Here is a 21,669-nt window from a genome sequence, read left to right on the forward strand (position 1 = left end):
TAGAATTTCCATTACTTTTTGACCCAAAGATTCCATCAATAGACACATGCCCCAAGGAGATCATGACAAACAAAGGTCCTGTATAAACCTAAACTATTGATAGCAGCATTTTTATAGTACCAATAAACTGGAAATTAAGCCAATTCCCATTAATCAAGGAATGGATAAATGAATGGTAATCCATAAAAAAATGGAAATTTTACTCTGCTTTAAAAAATAATTAAGCAAATACAAAGCATGAACTTAATGATGAAGAATAAAGCAAGAAGATCCCAAAGAAGATACGAGAAGATACACACCTGTATTTATTTGCCAATGTGGGAGACTTTGGCTGTAAAAAACTGCAGATAATACCAGATTGTTTATAATACACACACACACACACACACACACACACACACACACTTAGTTTTGCAACCTTTTTTCTTTCTTAATTTTTTTGTCTTTTTAGAGGGAGGAAGACAGGGCAATTGGGGTTAAGTGACTTGCCCAAGGTCACACAGCTAATAAGTGTTAAATGTCTGAGGCCAGATTTGAACTCAGGTCCCCCTGACTCCAGGGACGGTGCTCTATTCACTGCACCACCTAGCCACCCCTTTTCTTAATATTTTTTAAGGAGTGTATCACTGAGAAAGGATAAGGGAAAGATATAATGGTAAATGTAAGTATTATAAAAACAAAATACATCAATAAAAAATATTTTTAAAAAATTTATATTTGTCCCAAACTACGATTAATATGTCTTCTTGCATTTAATTTTTCCTTTATGAATTTAGATCCCAAGATTTGGAGACTATATAAGTTTAATAATGAATTTAATAATATAAAATTTAAATACTTGTTTAATCATACCAAATTAATAGTTCTTCCTTATATTTTCCTATATTACTGTGCATAGTAGGTTCTGGTATATTTTTTTTTATTTCTTCTGGTTTTGTTTTCACTTATCATATTCATTTGCTATTTGATTTGGTTTTTTGGCCTCTCTCTTTAATAATATTAGTTAAAGCAATTCCATTAGTCTTTTCAAAGAACCAGTTATTGGTTTTATTTATCATTTCCATAGTTTTTCATTTCCAGTTTATTTCTCTTCTAAATCAAATGCCATAATATTTATAAAAATACATAGCACAGCGATTGGACCTATCAGTCACTGTGTACATGTTTATTTCTTCTCTTCTCTTCTTCATGTTTGCTTTGGGGTTTTTAAGTTTTTGTTGCCTTTCTATTTTTTTTATTTAGATTCAGTTTATTAAAACTTTTATTCTATTTTGATAACGTATACTTCAAAGGATATACTATTTCATCTAAAGATTGGTTTAGAAATATTAGAAATTTGGGTGTGTTGTTTCATCACTATTATTTTCTTTCACTTAATTATTATTTGATTCTGTCATTTCTTCTTTGACCCATTAAGTGCTTGGGATTTTATTATTAAGTCTCCACTTAAATCTGTCTTTTATTTGTACTCCCTGAACTGATTATTATTTTTATTGTGTCATGGTCTGTAAAGGATGGATGCAGTATTTCTGCCTTTTAAAGGTTTTTTACATTATCTTTGTGCATGGTCAACTTTTGTAAAAGTTCTGTCCATTACTGAGAAGACATAAATTCTTCAGCAGTCCCATTTAGAAAATTCCATCAGTTTTTTAGTTCTAGTTTCTCCAGCGGGTTGTGTAATTCTATATTTTCCCTTTTAGTTATCTTCTTGTTATATTTGCCCAAAACTACCACTATTATAAAACAGCTCCTGACTTCTTGTATTTAAGTTAATTTTTCTTTTATGAATTTAAATGCTTAGATTTGGGGAGTATAGAAGTTTAATATTGATATTTAATAATATTTAATTTAATATTTTTTGTCTATGGTTCTATTCAGCATAATACAGTTTCCTTGTTCATTCTTTTTATGCCAAGAATTTTTGTGTTTGCTTTCTCTGAGAGCATGTTTAAGTCTTGTTGTTGTTGTTTTTTTATTCACCAGATGCATAGCAAATTTTGTTTCATTCCTCATTTTTATTCTAAAGATGCTGGTTTTGGGTGAGGCAGGTAGGTAGCTCAGTGGATAGAGAACTATGTTTGGAGTCAGAAAACCTTATCTTTCTGAGTTCAAATTTGACCCCAGATACTTACTTAGATGTATGATCATGGGAAAGTCACTTAACCCTGTTTGCCTCAGTTTCTCATCTGTAAAATGAGCTGGAGAAAGAAATGACAAACCTTTATTCCAGTTTCTCTGTCAAGAAAACCCCAAATGGAGTTACAAAGAGTCAGACATGACTGATTAAAAGAACTCAACAACAACATGGTTTTTAGGTGTGTCATTTGTAAGCTACAGAGTGTGTGGTATTGTTTTCTTTTCCTTTTTTTTCCTTTTTTTTTTTTTTTGCTTTTTGGAGGACAGTTGGGGTTAACTAACTTGCCCAAGGTTAACTGGCTAGGTTGTGTGTGTGTGTGGGGGGGGGGCGTGGGGTATTAAGTGTCTGAGGCCGGAACCAAACTCTTGACTAAGTCCTCTTGACTCCCAAGCCAGTGCTTTATTCACTGCACCACCTAGCTACCCCAGGATTGTTTTCTTACACAATCTGTCATTCCTTTTCACTTTATAGCTTTTATCCATTCAAATTTAAACCTATGAGAGTTAGATTTATATCTTCCGTTTTTGTCTCTAATGTTGGGGGTTTTTTATTGGGATTTTCCCTTTTCTGCAAAAACAGTTCTTTGTCTCTTCAGCAATTTTTAGCTTGATCCACTTTAAGCCAATTCTATTGCCATTGGCTTTCTTCCCCTATCCCCTCCCCCCATTTGATATCCCTTTCCTTAGTTGCAGAGTTTTGATTAATTTATTAGTTCCTGTTTCTTTCTTCCTTTTATCAAGTTATCTAATTCTTTGTCTCTTGTTTTTCTTAAGCTATATATTAAAACAAAATTCCCCTTCTCCCCTTCAACTTGTTTTACATGTTTTTAATTTCATTTTCTGAAACTTTGCCTTTAAAGTATTTCTTTGCATCATTCTTTACATTATTGTTCTTCACTTTCTGTAGATTCTAGAAAAGGATTATTGGATCCATGAATCTGATGTTATTTCTTCCTTCTTTAGTTTCTGTATTTTTCTAGAAATGTAAATGTCTAAGGTACTTCTTTTGCTTTCCCTCTTCTAAATACTTTCTGTGTAGATTTTGTCCCTGGTGCCCTTTTCCTTACTCTTAGAAATACCAATTTCTGAAGGTTATGAAGAGGATAGAAGTGTTGCTTCATGGTAGGAATTTTCCTGTTTCCGTGACTGTGCAACTCATTACTACTTTTTGCCCTCCCAATGATCATGTTTCCCCATTTGTCAATAAGTGTCTCTAAGTTCATATCCTCCCACTCTTCTGGATGTCAGTCCCTAGAAGTTTTGGTTCCCCTTCTCCTGAGGCAGGATGAATGGTTACACTAAGTGATGAATCCCTGAAAATTATGTGATTGAAAGGTCCCCATCTCCATTTATGGGATATCTATCTTCTCCCATGTGTTCTTCAGCAAGTCTCTCCTCTCACCTCTAAAATACAATTTCTACCTTTATATCTCTGTTTTAATCCCACTATTTACTTCTTCACCCATTCTTCTATAGGTCTTCTTCTTACTGAGGGAACACAGGAGTTATTTTCCCCTCATTGTCTAATCTTTAACTTGATTAGGATATATGAAACATTTTCCTCTGGCTTCTTCCTCCCTTCTCCCCTTTTATGTACCTTTTCATTCTGCAATTTGAGCCCACAAAGAACAATTATTCACCTTTAGGTGGAATGCTGTGACTTTTGGTTCATGACATTTCAGGCCATTTTCTCCACTATCTCTTCTCATATCTGACTTCAGTTTCCATGCTTATCTCCTTGTATAATTTTAGAAAGAAATTTCATCAGGGATTCTCTTGTTTGTTGTTTGTTTGTTTGAAGTTTCTACATTTGTTTGTCTTTTTTGTATTTCTGTTGTCTTGGAAGTTTGAAAATAAAATAATTTCTGCCTGGTTTTCTTTCTAGGGATGATTTCAATACCTCTTTCTACTGAATGTCCATTCTTTTTAATTAACATTAGGTTCAAGTTTGCAGGGTATGCTGCCTTGGATTGTATCTTTAGCTCTTTACTCTTTAGAATATATTATTCCATTCTCTCCTGCAGTTTCTGGTGAGTGCAAAATAGTCTCATGTTTTTCATATTTCATTTTCTTTGCAATCAAATCTCTATCTTTTTCATTTGCAGAATTTGTTGTTTGTCATTAGAATTGTTAAATTTAACTATTACATGTCATAGAGTTTCAGCATAGTTTAGTTTGGTTTGGTTTATTTGGAGACTTTTGGGGGGCATTCTATTGATTCTTTCAATTGGCACTTTGCTTTTGTAATGGAAATGCAAATTTAAAGATCTTCCCTGCCCCTAGGCCCTTTGATATGCTTAAGAGGCTCTGAGAACCTTCCTTGATTTGAAAATATACTCTGACTCCTAATAGGCTGAATGTGGTCACATGGAGCCTGTGGCAGGAGGCTTGATTTTCAGGAATACCCACACCTTGATGCTGTGTGATTGGGCAGTGGGTGAAGAGGGTGGTTAGATTCTCTGAGCCAGGAGAAGGCTATATAATCCCTGATGTGAGGCTTTGCTTTGGGACTCACTTTGAGAAGTGTTCTGTGATTTGATCAGATGAGACTCTGGGAAGCCATTGTTGAGAGCCCCCCAGCTTTGAAAAACCCAGATGTTGATTCGGTATGGATGTAATGGTCGGACAGTTTGGAAGCCTGTCTACTTGATCTGTTTCTCTGTCTTCATAATTCTGTGTGTATACTCTGAAGTTCGGGGTGCTGACCTTTTTCCCCTGAACTAGGTAAACGATATATATTTGACTGATTAAAGTAAACTTGTTAACCCATTTTGAGTTGCTTTCCTTTAACAAAGCAGATCCAAGAACCTGTGTTGGCAGCGACCCTAGGGACGCTGGGGTGCTTGCTGATACAGCTTTCTGTGATCAGATGTTCTGGGAAGCTTTCTTATATCATTTCTTACATTGTAACGTTCCAGTGTTTTGACTTCTTGTTTGTTTGTTTTTCTGGGAGACCTGTAATCCTTATTTTGTCTCTACATATCCTATCTTTCAAATCACTATGTGTAATTTTTAAGGAGATAGTTTCCTTTAACCATTATTGCTTTTCCTTTCTCTTCTTCCAGACTATCCATCACTTCTGTGTATTAATATCCCAATCAGTTGCTTTCTCTCCTGTTTGTTTGAAGCTGGCCACTGTGGATCCAAATTTGTCTATCTGTTTATATTTCTGCTTTGCAGACCTTAATTCTGCTTCCACAATTCCTATTTCTCTTTTAAACTATTCAATAATATCCTACAGTGGTTCCATGCTTCCTTGAGAATCCATGAGTTTCTTGCCTCATCAGGTATTAATTCATTTTGCTTTGTCTTGCAGTATCTATTCATAGTTGTCTGAACTTGTTTGGAAAGTTCTAGGCCACATTCCCTCCGTTATTAATCTTCTCTGATGTTTTATGTGTCTTTGTGCTTAAGGGCTTTAACTGATTTTTTTTCATTCCTGAAAACTTCAGTAAATTTTAGTCTTCTGTATTGTGTTCCCCTGTTGCTCACTTTCTGACTCCTTTTATAGTATTGTCTTAATGTGTGGACTTCGAAGCTGTCTCAGCTTCCTCCCATGTTGAGTGATTGACATTTTATCATCCTCGACTTCTGCCCCAAGTGACTTCTGAGGGGAAAGAAGTGGCCCCAGTTGTATACTGTACCCTTTCCCTCAAAGTTAGTAGTGGAACCCCACACATGCTGGTGCCCTGACACTATCCCTTTGGTTTTCAGTTCTATGACTGAGCACGATTGCAGCACAGAATGCTGCCAAGCTATAGTCAGAGTAATCTTATGCATTTGTCTTCACTACAGCACAGAGGGAAAGGGGGAGGATTAGAATTGAGTTCTGCTTGAATTTATGAGTCAGCTGATACAGCCCTACCAGATTGTACTGGCTGGACCCTTCCCTGGATATTATGGGGAGAGAGATCTGACTGAGGCCATTAGGAATTCGGGATTACCTTCTCTACTGTTAGTTCATTGAGTTTTTGCATTGTTAGGATTCTTGGCATCTTGCACCTTGGAGACAGCTAGAATTGCTTTATCCCTTGTGCATAATTCTTATTTTGAAGAGTTTTGAGAGAGCATGAGGATCAAAGTGTCTAGTCCTTCATCTTGTTGGTCACATGACTCCATACAGGTCCTCATATTTTTCCCAAATCTGTTTCCTTCTATTTACTATTCATTTTCCCTTCCTGGAGCCAAATAGAAACTTGAATTCCTCTTACAAAAGACAGCCCTATAATCCTGGAAGATGAATATCATGTGTCTCCTAAGTCTTCTGTTCTTCAGCAAAACATCCCACTTCCTGCCAAAGATCTACTTATGATGTGGTTTTGATTTCCCCACCCATCCCTATGTCTTAAACTGAAAAGAATTAGATATTTACATAAGATAGAATCTGTGAGACTCAAACACATTAAGAAATAAATTCATTATTGAGCGATGTTGGCAACAAGGAAGGTTAGAAGAGAAGCAAAGAACATGATGTTTTCCTTTAAATTGTTTAGTCAATGAGCATTCACTAAATTCCGATTCCGCGCCAGGCATTGTGCTAAGCACTGAAGATACAAAGAAAGGTAAAATTAGCACCAACTTTAAGGAACCGACACGGGTCAGTCAGTGCACGAGTGAAGATGGCGCGGAGATTGCAATGTACTGAAAGGAAAGACCTTGATAAGCCATAGGATGTCCCAAGGAGAAAGCTAAGATGTTGAAAGTCCTGCCTTTTGAGGACTGGCTGAAAGTATTAGGCAAGTTTAGCTTAGAGAAGAAACCAGATCTGTCTTCAAGTATTTACAAAGTAGTCACATAGAAGGGAAATTAGATTTGTTCTACTTGGTCCCAGAGGAGAGACCAAGGAGAAATGAATTAAAGTTGCAAAGAGACAAATTTAGGTTTAATGTGAGGGGGGAAAGAGAGAAAAACTTCATCACGTTTCAAATGATCAGGGCCGCTAGGCGGCGCAGTGAATAGAGCACCGACCCGGGAGTCAGGAGGACCTGAGTTCCAATACAGCCTCAGACAGTTAACACAAAAACTAGCCATGTGATCTTGGTCAAGTCACTTAACCCCAATTGCTTTGCCTTCCCCCCTCCAAAAAAAAAGGCAAAAAAAAAAAAAACAGAAACACGTTTAAAATGACTGAAAGGTGAAATAGGCTATTGCAGGAAGGTTGTGAATTCCCGTCACTAGATATCTTACAGAAAAAGATAAATGATCACTTCTTAGATGTGTTATGGAAAGTATGGGCTGGATTGGATGGTCTTGGACATCCCTTCCAACTCTGATTCTATGATTTTGTAATGCAAATATAATATGTAGCTCATCTCTCTCTTTTTTCCACAAGAATAACATGATAGATTGTCAAACCCTTCTTTGAAACCTGAGAAATCTTATCTCTAGCATTCCCGTAATTCACCCATGTAATAATGGTATCAGAAAGAGAAATAAAGTACATCCAGTAAGACTTGTTCTTGACTTTACAAGCTAATACTTATGGGCTGCCTGTACTTTCTATATTCTATCATCGTTCTTTAAAATATTTTTTAAAAATATAAATTTTTAAGAGTTCTAGAAGTAAATGTATCAGTGAACAGTTACTGATTTCATCTCAGTTTAACATAAAATTTCAGAGTTGGAAAGGGTCTTAGGGGCCATCTAATACAATGTGAACTGAACATGAGTACCCCTAGTGTACTCTTTTACATAGTGATTTTCTCATTTTTTGGCATTGTCTTTTTCCTTGGGTGCCTTGACAACTAACTCCTCGATACTCTCAGAATTTCACCCTCTGCAAGTGTATATCTGCCTCAGGTTTACATGGTCTAGTCCAATTACTCTTTATGCATATGTTTTCTTTATTTCTATTTCTGCATCAACATATATCATGTAGGGAAATGAGTTTTTTTTTTCATCATCACTGATGAAGAAAGCCATTTATGAGAAAAATGTGGATAAATCTGTTTCACTTTTCATCTGTTATCCTCTTTCCAGGTCCCTGAATAAGTACTTTTCAGATGACGACCTTAAAGGATCCTTTACTAAAATCTGTGTAAACGATATAAGCATTCTCCTGTTTAACCACTTTTATAACCCTCTTAAAAAAGGAAATGAGCTTGGTCTTCCATGATCTGGCTTTGACAAAGCCATGCTGCCTTCTTTGTGCCCACCTCTCCTTTTTCTGGATGGTTTTCTAACCTAGATGAGAACACTTATAAGAATTATGATAAAATGCAGAGATTGTAGACCCCCAAAAAGAGGTTTTAATTTTCTTTTAATAATTTTAATTAATTATTTTAATTTTTTAATTAATTTAATTTTAATTATGCATTCTAGAATTTGTTCTTTCCCACTCTTTTGGTCTTTCTTTGTTCTCTGTGGTCTTTCAAATATGGCTGGCACTGACTCAGCTATCACATTCAGCGTTTCATTAAACACTCCAAGTTGTCGCTCACCTACTCCAGGCTTGAATTCATCAAGGGAGTCTTGTATGTCAATTTCCAGTCAGTCATTTTTTGTTCTTTTCCTTCCAATCTAGAGACCCTTCTCCTTGGCAGAGTAAGCAGACGCACCATAGCAAGTATCTATGTCTGTTATGGTTGACATTGTTCCATCCATCCTATCCCTTCTTAGAATTTTTCTTTCAGCTAGTACAGTAAAACACACACACACACACACGCAAAAAAAAAAAAACCAGAGTTTTAACTCTCCTATTTGCACTGTGCCTGTTTATTTTTATCTTTCTAATTTGGCATTGACTGACCTTTGTTCCAGTAAGGAGGGATGGAAGGAGCTGATTTCACACAGATAAAAGAGGAAGAAATTGCTACCACTTCACTAAACAGTCTTGTTCTGTCTAGGGCCCTGCCCTCTCTGAATCACAACGTGATTACTGAGACAAAGGTGCTTTGTAAACTGAAAATATGGATACAAATATAAGCAATCATTGGTACCAGATAAATTGTTTTCTGAGAATTTGCTACATTCATTTCTCTCTATTGCATCACATAAGTGTTCACTGAATAATTAGGAAACTCTGCAACAGCTAGATAGATGTGTGTGAAAAAAAGATATTTAAAATTTCCCCTTCCAGAATTAATCTCTTCTGACCAGTCATCCTGAAACTAGGAAACACCAGCTGAATTTCCAGGCCAATTATTCCTGCCTGAGGCCTTGTAAAAGTGAGGATGGCCTGAAATACTTTTGTTTCTCAAAGGATGGCAAAGAATTACACTACCTGAGCTTAAAAGATTTTCAAGACCATTTGGAAAATACACTTTGGGGATAATAAATATTAATGGGGTGGAAAACCAAGATGCCGCAGACTCCATAAATTGCGCTGTTGAATATGGGTGTGAGGGCAAGCTCGTAAAACGGGAAGATTTACTCCCGACTGGAAATTGTGTGTCATGCAATGGGTAATGTCAGGATTGATTAGCTGCCAGACAGAAAGGCTGTGTCCCAGGGTCCTGACCTGTAGTTCCAGGAGCTTGTGTGTGCCATACACACTCATCACTTATGTTGGCCGCAACACGGTCTTAAGAAAAATGCAGGTTAGCTGAAAGATGGCCTGTCATAGCGTTATGCTGCAGACCTGCCTCTGAATTAAAATTTTCCCCAGGATAAGAGTTGGCTGATTTCAATGAACCATAGAACTAGAAAGACCATATAATAATTAATCAAAATAATAATAACTCATCACTTAACCAAAACCACTCTTCCCAGAGTTACTGATTTGTACATTGACTGACGTCTTCATCCCTGCCTTCCCTGCAGGCACTGTTGGCCATCTTCTTCTCTTTGATGCTCTCCTCTCTCTCAGGACTCAGGACACCCCTCTCTCCTGGTTCTCCTCCTCCCTCTCTAATCGATCCTTCTCAGTCTCCTTTGCTGGTTTCTCATCAAGATAGTGCCTTCCAACTGTGGGTGTCCCATAGGGCTCTGTGCTGGCCCTTCTCCCTCTATGCTATTTCCCTTAGTGGTGATCTCATCAGCTCTTTTGGATTCAATTATCATCTCTATGTTAATGATTCTCAGACCTTCTCATCCATCCCTGACCTCTCTGCGGACCTCTAGGCCCACATCTCCAACTGCCTGCTGGACACCTCGAACTGGACAACCCATCGATATCTTCAATGCGACATGCCCAGGACTGCACTTATTGCCTTTCCTCCCAGGCCTTCCCCTCTTTATAACTTCCCTATTACTTTGGAGGCCACTGCCATCCTCCCAGCCATCTAGGCTTGCAATCTAGGCATCATCCTTGACGACTCACTCTCTCAATGACTCCATATCTAATCTATCGCCAAGATGTATAGATTTTACTTCCCTGCTATCTCTGACAAATGTCTTCCTTCCTTTGACACTGTCCCCTCCCTGATTCAAGGTCTTATCATCTCATATCTGGTTTGCCATTTTCTTCTCCAGTTCATTCTACCGATGAAGACACTGAGGCAAACAGGTAAAGTGACTTGTCCAGGGTCACACAGCTGAGGAGTGTCTGAGTGATTGGCACGTGGCAGGTGTTTCATAAATGTTGACTGACTAACTGAAATGAAGAAGGCTTTGGTGATCACAGTGGAGTAGCGAGTAGAATTGGACACGCACTCAGGAAGACTGAGGTTCAAATTCAGCCCCTAATGTCTCTTAGCTAGATCCCCAAGGATAAGCCACTTATGGCCAAATGAGCCAGTTAGTTTTGTCTTTACTGGAGCTATGATTTGACTGGTGGGAAATTTTCCCAGTGAGCAATAAAAAGAGAGGAGAAGGAGGAAGAGGAGGAGGAAGAAAAGGAGAAAAAAGGGAACAATGATGATGATGATGATAGCAATGACAACCATTCCATCTATTCCTCAGAATACATTTGCAATAATGAAGCCGAGATGGTGGAGTACAGGCCAGGACCCAGCTGACCTCTCCCAACCATCCCTGTAAACTTAAAATGATGCTTCAAGTCAAGCTTTGGAGCAACAGCGCCAACGACAATTCAAAGAGAGTCATTTTTCCAGCCTGAGCTGACCCAGGAGGTCTGCGGGAGGGGGCCACCGCTCCAGGATGGGCAAAGGCCCAGAACACAACAGGAACACAAGTGGGGGGCCTCAAAGGTCACCACCCCAGCAGCAGTAGCAGCAACTCTGGAAGCCTTCGGACTAGAGCCTGCAAGGAAGTGAGACAACTGGGCAGAAAAAGATTCCAGGGAACCCTTTGCTGGCACCAAGCACAGCTGGCATTGATGGGCAACTTTATTCCCATACACAGTTCTGGGTCACAGTTTCAAGTGGCTACAGGGGACAAGGGACTTTTCCTTGTAAACACCAGAGTGTAGACCAAGGGGGCAGTGACCATATCTCTCCCCGTATCATACCGTCCTGGAAGAAAGAGCTTACAGACCCCCAGAACTAGCTCTGTAAACAATGGCATGAAAAAGCCTGATGCTTGGGATGATGACTCCCCATTCCTAGGTGAGCATAGAATGTAAAAAATAGATTTTTTTAAAAAAGAACGTGACATAGGCAGGTCACAGATAATTATTAATCTCTTTTTACAAATGAGGAAACTGAGGAACAGAGCATACCTACATGTGCCGAGTACTGAGTTCTTTATCCTCCAGATACACAGGAGCAGGAAGCATCATCTCCGGCATTTAGGGTTTGTGACATTAGGTGGAATAACAGCAGATGCTCTATTTAATTAGCCCTAGGACTTACTGGATGGGAAAGGAAAACAATGACCATGTACGTAGCAGGTTGAAATGTGCAAATGGCTTCACACACAGCTCTTTGGGGGCATGTGGGCATCCTATATGGTAAATACTGTCACAATTTTCACTATCTTTCAGATGAAGAAATGTTAAAGGATTTTCCCTTAGTCATATAGTTTATAAGTATTACAGGCCCAAGCTTCTCAACTTGAGTTGCAACCCTCTAACCATTATGCTACCCTGCCTCTCAAATTAATGTCTCCTCCCCCTCCTCATCTTCCCCCTCCTCCTCCCCCTTCTCCTCTTCCTCCTCCTTCTTCTTCTCCTCCTCTTCTTCCTCTCATTTCAGTTGTGTCTGACTCTGTGACCCTCATTTGGGGTTTTCTTGGCTAGATAGTGGAGTGGTTTGCCATTTTCTTCTCCAGTTCATTCTACCGATGAGGAAACTGAGGCCAACAGGTAAAGTGACTTGTCCAGGGTCACACAGCTGAGGAGTGTCTGAGGCCAGATTTGGACCCAGGAAGAAGAGTCTTCCTGATTCCAAGCCCAATGCTCTATGCACTGTAGCACCATGTAGCTTCCCCCCTCATTGGCACTTTTCATATATGACATGATATGATATATAAGCATGTGATAATACACATATATATGTACACATACATATATGTGGTATTTTCTGTTTCAAGGTCATTGCACTCAGGGAGATGTCCTATACTCAGAGGCCACCGAGTTTCTTACCAACACAATGAATTTCATTGAAACTTCACAGTCTCATTCAAGTTCCTTTAAACTTTTTTTTTTGAAAGATAAAGTTTTCATGACTTCTGAAAGTCCTAATCCCCTTTTGGAGATAAAAGCCTATGACTATGGGAGTCATTTGAGAAGGTCATTAGCACAGACGTGCCTAATGGCAGTGCCTTTGGAAGGAGGTTTCAAAGTCTTTCACTTCTCAGGATTGAGGATAATTTTGAACAGGAAGACAAGCCGCTGCTCCAGGTCTGCAGGTGCATTAGCTCTCCCAGGCCATTCAGGTCCTCCCCAAGCACCTAATCACCCAATATAAATGGGCTTTAACAATAGGGGCCAATTTTCCTTCACATGGCATTATCATGCCCCTTATTTCCTCCCTGACCATATTCCTTGGGCGAAGTAGCCGAGTCATCTACATGTGTTTGAGTCATTTGCACCCAAATGGCTCATTTGGGGACACCAGTCCTACTGATCTGTGTCACTGTAGCTAATGATCAAATGACAAGAGTGGTGCAATGTACCATGATTCATGCTTGTATTTGAAAGTCCTTTTTAGTGTTTGATGTCAAGTCACACAATGTCACAGATAGGAAGGACCTAAGAACACAGAAGGCATAATGTCAAGTGTGAAAGTGACCTTTGAACACAGAAGAGTCAATGTCAGGGCTGGGGAAACCTTAGGACATAGAATAGAGAATGTAAAGGTGGAGTGACCAGGGGCACAGCGAGTAAGAGCACCGGATCCAGTGTTGAGAAGACCTGGGGATCGAATCCAGGCTCAGACACTTAGCACCCACCCAGAAACACCTGGCCGTGTAACCTTGAGCAAGTTACTTAACCCCAATTGCTTGGGGCAGCCAGGTGGCTCAGTGATTAAGAGCACCGGCTCCAGTGTCGGGATGACCTGGGGACCAAATCTGGGCTCAGATACTTAGCACCACACCCAGAAATAACTGGCTGTGTAACCTTGAGCAAGTTACTTAACCCCGATTGCTTAAAAAAGAAAAGTGGAGTGGCCTTTAGAACATAAAATACAGGTATCAGAGCTGGGTGGGAGATTAGGGCATTAGGAGAATTCATGTCATAGCAAGAAGAAACTTTAAGAGAGATCAGATCCAATCTGACCAGTTTTTAAATACATTTGTGTTCACATGTAGGGGGTTGATTGGTCTTTGAGAGCCTGAGAGCAGCAGCTATCTCTGGGGAAGTAGGGCAGGGTGAGTGCTACAGATGCCTATTATAACAAAGATTTTAAAAGAGGAGAAAAATGCTTAGCACAGGGCCTGTCAAATAGTGGAGGCTTTAAAAAGACCAACCTAGTTTACTGAATGAAAAAGAAATTCAGCAAAACTAGCAAACACAACAGAGAATTCTGACAGTCCACAATGCTCCACACTCACAGCCCATCATGTCTGCCAAGAGGAGTGGGGGGAAGGTCCCGTCTGTCACTTCTATTGTCTGACCAAGCTTAGAATTGTGCAGCTTTTAGCTTTGCGTGTTCCGTCATTCAATCAATCAGTGGGCATTGATTCAGGTCCCACTATGTCATTCTTTCCAGGTACTGTGTTCTTCTATTTATTGTTTTCTTTTTCCTCTCATCTTACTTTGCATCAGTTCATATAAGTCTTCCCATGTTTCTCCCCAGGCACTGTTAAGCATCATTTCACACAATAGTGTATTGCATTCATGAACCATGACTTATTTGGACATTCTGAAAAGAGTGGGCATCTACCTTGTTTCCAACTCTGTTCAATTATTCCATTTACAAAGCCAAGACAGGGAAAGCAATTGTTACAGACTCCCTCACACTCACATTCTAATGCTCTGGACATAAACCTTCCTTTACTACACCGCCACACCAGCCACATGCAGAGACAGTTGGGTTTTACATTGGTCTAGGGCTTGCCAGTCCTAGAACCCAGTGTTGTACAAGCAGGAGGGCACCTGTATCTATGTGTTTCCTTAACCCAATCCTTTCTAGATGCTTCCTAAACCAAAGTTAACCCTAGAAGCAAAACCCTCTCCCATCCTCCCCCTGCCCAACAGGACCTTCACATACACAAAGCTGTCAGTCATCTGGATGTACCTGGATATCCACAAAACTGCTTGGGATTGGCACCCACAAAGCTGTCAGAGGGATCCCCACCCAGCCATGCCCACAAACCATGCACACAGCCTCATTGCTTCCACAGTCCCAGCATTCTATTCAGTCTTGGTTGACTCACAACTCCACTCCTCTCCAAGCTCTGATTCCAGTCTCCAGGCTTCTCCACCATGCCTTAGATGCCTTCTCACTCTGGAATTTACCAGGGCACCTGTGTCCTTCTTACCCAGGAACATCCTTGTGGCTACCTTCACCCACTGGCTGCAACCTCCAAGCCAATGACCCTTCCTTCCTCTCAGCTCTCCATCCAACTTTCTGCACTTTGCCATCATGCCCCAGAATGGCACCTCCCCCACGATTGCCATCTGCTTTTCCGTTCCCTTTCACGTGCTGGCTTTCCTCATGACAATGTGATTTCCTCAAGGGCAGGAGCTGTCTTTCTTTTGGCTTGTAGTTGTATCCCCAGTACTTAGCGCAGGGCCTAGCACATGAGAAGTACTTAATAAGTGCTCACTGACTTGACTTGGCTCGCGTCATGAATCACTACAAAGACAAGCCTAACTCTCGGCCTATGTGGTCTCTTCAGATGACACCCCCGAGGGCTTGGGAAGGAGGTGTGGTGTGCACCCTGCTATGCTCACCAGCTCCAAAGGCTCCTTCATAGTCCAGGGGGTAACAGGAGCTCTGGACTGCTGCGAAGTCTCCCCTGTGAAGCACACACGGCTCTCTCTTCACAGGCACCATTTAGATTCTCCATGTCATGCATCCAGAAAGCGACAAAGGACCCTCTAATGCAGGGGTCTTAACACAGTCATGAATGTTCTTTGTTTTTTTTAATAGTTTGATAACTGTTATTTCTACAGAATTGATTTTCTTTGTAACCCTATGAACTCTGTCTTATGCATTTAAAAGCATGGTTCAGAGAAGGGTCTATAGGCTTCACCAGACTGGCTGACAAAGGAGCCCAGGACAGAAAAAAAAAAGTGAAGAGAACCCCAAGCAAGATGGAAAGTTATATACTGTGCAATTCCTTCTCAAAGGAAAGGGGGGAACAAAAAAAGGAAAGAATCTGTCTTAGTCACACAGAGCCAGAGCTGTCAGGATCACAGATACAAGGCTAGAAAGGATCTCAGAAGATAGCTCATTTTGCAGATGAGGAAACTGAGGCTCAGAGAGCTTAGGTGATCTTCCCAAGGCACTAAGCATCAAACCACAGCCAAGAGAAACAGAATGACTAGTCCAAGGTCACACAGCAAGTCAGTGGTAGAAGACGGGGGTGTCAGAAATGAGTCCTCTGCACAACCAGGATGGTTTTCTCCATGGAGGTGGAGACCACCCTTAAGAACAGTCAATAGTACATCTCCTCAGGACCCAGCACAGAGCTTTGCACACAGCAAGCACTTCACACATGTTGATTATATCGCCAGGTGCACTTTATCCTGGGGTTATCATTGCTGTCCATTCTTCTCTCCTCATTGATTTGATCTCACTGGAGCAGGCTGGACACCCTGCTGGGAGATGCAGCCCATGAACCACACCCGCATTTCTGAGTCTTAGTCTCCATCTTTTGGACAGCCCAGATGTTTCCAGAGGCTTCCGTCTCCATCCCTCCCTCCAATGTGCCACCAAATACATGTGCAGGTCTTTCCTTTGACCTGTATCATGCTTGTTGGTGAAAAAAATCACATGAAAAGACATTTGTGTGGCATGCTTTGAATGCCTTAAAGCACCAGATAAATGATGAATACTGTCATAATTCTATTTAGTGTTAGCATGGAAGGGAATGTGGGGTTTATGGGAGAGGAGAGGAGAGGAGAGGAGAGGAGAGGAGAGGAGAGGAATATGTGTTTTGCTGAAATAACTTTTCTTCCATCAGGAAACAACTATGAAATCATTAGACACCCTCAATGTATGGGAGAAATGAAATTACACTGCAATCATGTTAATCGCTCAGGTGAGTTTGAAAGGAATTTTTGATTGTGAATTGTTCACACATGTAACTCAATCTATATTTAGGCTTTCACTGAGCACATTGATTCTTCTTCAAGTTGTACATTCAAATATGTTCATGTTTAAGCAGAAATCTTTGGATCAGTCCATCAACATAGCTCCTGCTACACACCAAGAAATGTGTTAGGCATTAGAGATACTAATACAAAAGTGAGACCCCTCCTGTCATCAAGGAGGTCATATATTCAAAGGATATATGGTTGTTATTGTTGTTTTTAAATAAAAGGTCTCAAAAACAGCTTTCAACTTCTGCCTCCTCTTCTTCTTCTCCTCCTTCCTCTTCTTCCTCCTTCCTTCTTCTTCCACTCCTCCTCCTTCAATTTAAACAATAAAAACCACTCTTAATTCACTGACCACACAAAAACAGACAGCCTCCTGGATTCAATCTGAAGACTATAGTTTGCTGACCTCTGTCCTAAGATCCTTCTCAGCTCTAAAAATCTAGAATTCAATGTGATTATTTAGAGGTCATGGGATATCATATATAGGAGCTGACCTTGATTTCAGGAAAACCTGTGTTCAAGCCCTACCTCTGACTGACAGTAAAAATTATGTTGATATCTACAAATACTGTCTCATTTGATCCTCACAAAAACCCTAAGAGGAAAACAATTATTATCTAGGAGGTGATAGGGAGATAGCTAGCACTATCTCCATTTTATAGATGAGGAAACAGGTATAAAGAGGTTAAGTGACTTGCAAAAGGTCAAATTAAGTGTCAGAAGGAGAATTTGAACTCAGGTCTTCCTGGCTACAGATCTAGTGTTCTCTTCGATGTGGGAAGCCTGGGCAAGTCACAACCTCTCCATTGACTTACACAAAACTCTAAGACTATAAATTGTAGTGAAGGTGTCAGCCTGTACTTTCTTTATCAGACACTGCCTACTCCGATGGAACCATAGATCTAATTTTTAAAAAAATTTAAATACTGCTTTTTTTAATTAATTTATTTTTTAATATAACATTTTTAAATTTTTAATTAAAAATCATTTAAATGTTTAAAGTCAGAATAGAAACCACAATGATGACAACAAAATCACCATATACCTCACTAATCTATGCCCATAAATACATGTGATCACCCCCACATCTGATTTTCATCACCCTTCGGCTTTCTTTCTCTTAACACTTATTCTAGTTAGGATTAGAGGTAGTGGTATCTTTACTCCTTGTTGGATTAAGTTGGAAGGAAAATAACGAAGACAGAAAATGGTCCTGGTTTAGGGTATGTTTGCCATCAGGCATATGCCCATCACCCAAGGCATCAGTGAATGAATCACATTCTAAACCAGTGTGTTCCATGAGTCTTCGTGCAACTTTAAGCCTGAACAGCACTAAGACTTTTGGGACATGCTATACTCCAGACGTTCCATGAAGAAAAGGAAAAATGGTTCCTAAGAATATGAAGTTGGGAAGGGAGGTGGGAGGCAAGAACTGCACCTGGGAGCACAAGGCAACATGTCTTCTCTAAGACCTCAGTTCCATTTCTCACCTCGTTGACCTGGCACAAAGTTCCTTCCTTAGCCAGAATGTTCTCTTTCCTCACCTCTGGCTCTTAGACCCACACTTACCCCCAAGATCTCTTCAAGACTCATCTCTGTGCCGCCTCCTATGTAAATACCTTCTTGATGCCTTCCGTGGTCAGGGCTTCCTCCCACCCTGGAATTTCTGTGTTCACTTATCTGTGTCTGTGCTGTATCCCTCCAGTAAAACACTAGCCCCTCTAGGGAATGGACAGTTTGGGGGGTGTCTGTGTCACTTTTTATTTTTAATTTATGGAATAAAATATCCCCATAACAGTACCAAAAAACAAAAGGGTTATTGCACATAAAACTGCAAATCTACCATGCACAGCTTGCTATTTCTTTCAAATATACAGCAAATTATCATGTAAATTTCTTTTTTCTTCCCTCCCCCCACCCCACTCTAGAGATGGTTACCATCGGACGCAAATAGTTATATGTGCATATAAATTTACATATATACATATGTGTGTATGTATGTGTGTATACATACATATGTGCATAAATACCTATATATGTGGTTTTCTGTATCCCCAGTGCATGTATACATGCATACACATGTGTGTATGTAAAATTATTGTATTTATGAGTTCTTTCTCTGGATGCATATAGCATATTTCTTCATTAACCCTTTATAATTAATTTGGGTATTTATAACAGTCAAAATAACTTGTTTGCTTAAAATCATTCTTAAAACAATACGACTGTTTCTGTCTTTTTCCCTCAAAATCTAACCAGGTGCCTTGCAAATAATCAGTGCTTAATAATTATGTGTTAGATTCAATTGAATTAAATTGAACTGAATGAAGAAAAAATAAAATAATAACTTTTATTTCCATAGAATTTTAAGATCCCAAAGGCTTTCCTGAGAGGAACATAAGAACACAGATGGCACAACATGTATAAAACCCATTTCACAAATGAGAAAGGAAATTGCTCACTCAAGATCACTGAGTGGCAGAATTAAACACAGCTCTCCTCATTCAAAATCCAGACTGGTCTGTTTTTGTCTGACTTGGTTTTCCTTGTCTAGTGCTTTCTCCTTTACATACATTAGACTGGGAGCTCCTTGAGGGCAGGGATTGTCTTTTACCTTTTCCTGTAGCCCCAGTGCATGGCACATAGTAGGTGCTAATAGATATTTATTGACTTATCCAATGACTATACCAAATTGGAAATGAAGTGGGTAAAAAAGTAGGGAGGGAACAGTGTTTGGCTCTGCTATAAGGTAAACTTATGTTAGGAAAAGTTATTTTAATGTGTTCCACATGAATCCAGGAATTTGTCATACTTGGTGTCCAGATAAATGGTCTGTATCCATGCAATGAGGAATGGAAAATATGCATTTTTTCAGAAAGCTACATTGAGAAAAATATTACCATATGGTAATGATTGTCTTTCCTCGATATTCCTCCATTCTGGAAAGAGGGAGGGGCAGAGTAGGGAAGCAAGAAGGACCAACCTCAGCATCTTATAGACAGAAATCACCTGAATCTCTTGGGGAATATCTTTAGACTTGTGTCACCTGTGGCTGCAAGAAGCTGCAGCATAGGCAACAGCCATGGTGGGGTGGGGGAGGGAGCACTACTCATACAAAATCTGATTAAAGTTTTCTGGGTTATATGGCAAGAGGACACTTCCCCCACGAGTTCAAGGATGCCTCCATTGTCCACCTTTATGAACAGAAAGAAAATAGATTGTCCCATGACAAACACTGGGGAAGGGTGTCTCTCTTACTCATTGTCAGCAAGAATCTTGCCAGAGCCCCAGTGGTTCGATCCTTTACCTGGAAGATGGTCATCTACCTGAGAGCCAGTGCAGCTTCAGAAAGAGCCAAGGTCAATGTGATGTGTGCTGCCCAACAGCTCCAGCAGCAATTCCAGGAGCAGAACAGAGGTCTGTACACAATGTTCATCCATATGACCAAGGCCTTGAGTCTGTCAGTCATGAGGACTTCTGGAAAATTATGTCAAAACGTGATTGCCTGGACAAGTCCATCAGTGTGGCACCTCAGTCTAATAACGGCATGCCTGCCTGGGCTCTGGACGATGCTCTTGCACTTTCCCGGGCACCAGTGCAGTGACGTAGGGCTGTGTGCGAGCTCCCAAGCTTTAAGCATGAGGCTTTCAGCCATGTTGTCAGATGCCTTCAGCACCAAAGTCAGCCACTGCACCAATGGTAAATCCTTCAACTTGACAAGGCTACAAACCAAGAATAAGCGTAGGGAGAGTTGGCACATGACTTTCTGCCTGAAGATGATTGTGCACTCAGTGCAGCCTCTGAGGCCGAGATGCAACAAAACAGCGATTGATTCTCTGCTAGTTATGGTCATTTTGGTCTGACAATACGAAGAAAATACAGGTTGTCCACCAGCCAGCACTATGCCATCTGTATGTGGAACCATCAGTTACAGAAAATGGAGAAGTTTTCAATCCAATGGACAAGTTCACTTACCTTGGCAGTGTACTTTCTCGGGATGTACATATAGATGATGAGGTTGACACATGCATGGCCAGAGTGAGCTCAGTGTTTGGGAGGCTCCAAAGGAAAGTGTGGGAGAGAAGAGGTATTAGACTGACTACCAAACGGAAAGTCTACAGAGCTGTTGTGCTGACCTCATTGTTGTATACCTGTGAAACCTGGGCAGTCTACCAACACCATGCCAGGAAACTGGATCACTTCCATCTGAATTGTCTTAGAAAGGGTCTAAAGATCACGTGGAAGGATAAGGGACCAGACACTGAGGTCCTTTCTCTAACTAAACTGCCAGGCATTCAAACTCTGCTTCAGATAATGCAACTCTGATGGGCTGGCCATGTTGTTTAAATGCAAAACAACTGCTTTTCAAAAAGACTATTTTATAGATAACTCACACAAGGCAAGCACTCACGTGGAGGTCAGAATGTTAGGAGGTCTCAAGGTCTCTCTGAAGAACTTTGGAATCAATTTTGAGGCATGGGAGACACTGACACAGGACTGCCCAGTGTGGCATGTCTGAATCAAAGAAAACTCTACGAGCAAAGCAGAATTGTAGAAGCCCAAAAGGAACAGGAAACGTTCACATTTAAAGACATCTCCACTCTAAATGTTCTCCTGGATTACTTGTGCCTGACCCATGGTGGGCCTTCCAAGCCTGTACTGGTCTGATCAGCCACGCGACACACTGGGTCTCCAACATGGTGATGTCAGTTTGGTCCTCTTTGAGAAGGAAGGACAACAGTGAGTGTAATGGGAATGTAAATTTTAAATATCTTCCCTGCCCCTAGGCTAAAGTGCACCTGGAGCCTGGGGTGGGAGGCTTGTTTTTCAGTAGATACTTTTTGATTGGCCAGTGGGTCCAAAAGGTTGTTACATTCTCTGAGCCAGAGAAGGCTATATAAGCCCTGATGTGAGGCTTTGTTTTGGGGCTCACTTTGAGAAGAGTTCTGTGATTTGATGAAACTCTGGGAAGCCGTTGTCCA

This window comes from Petaurus breviceps, unplaced genomic scaffold (assembly GCF_028583685.1).
Source record: "Petaurus breviceps papuanus isolate PSGF00001 unplaced genomic scaffold, PetGlider_PUasm1.0 556, whole genome shotgun sequence".
In the NCBI taxonomy this organism is placed as follows: Eukaryota; Metazoa; Chordata; class Mammalia; order Diprotodontia; family Petauridae; genus Petaurus; species Petaurus breviceps.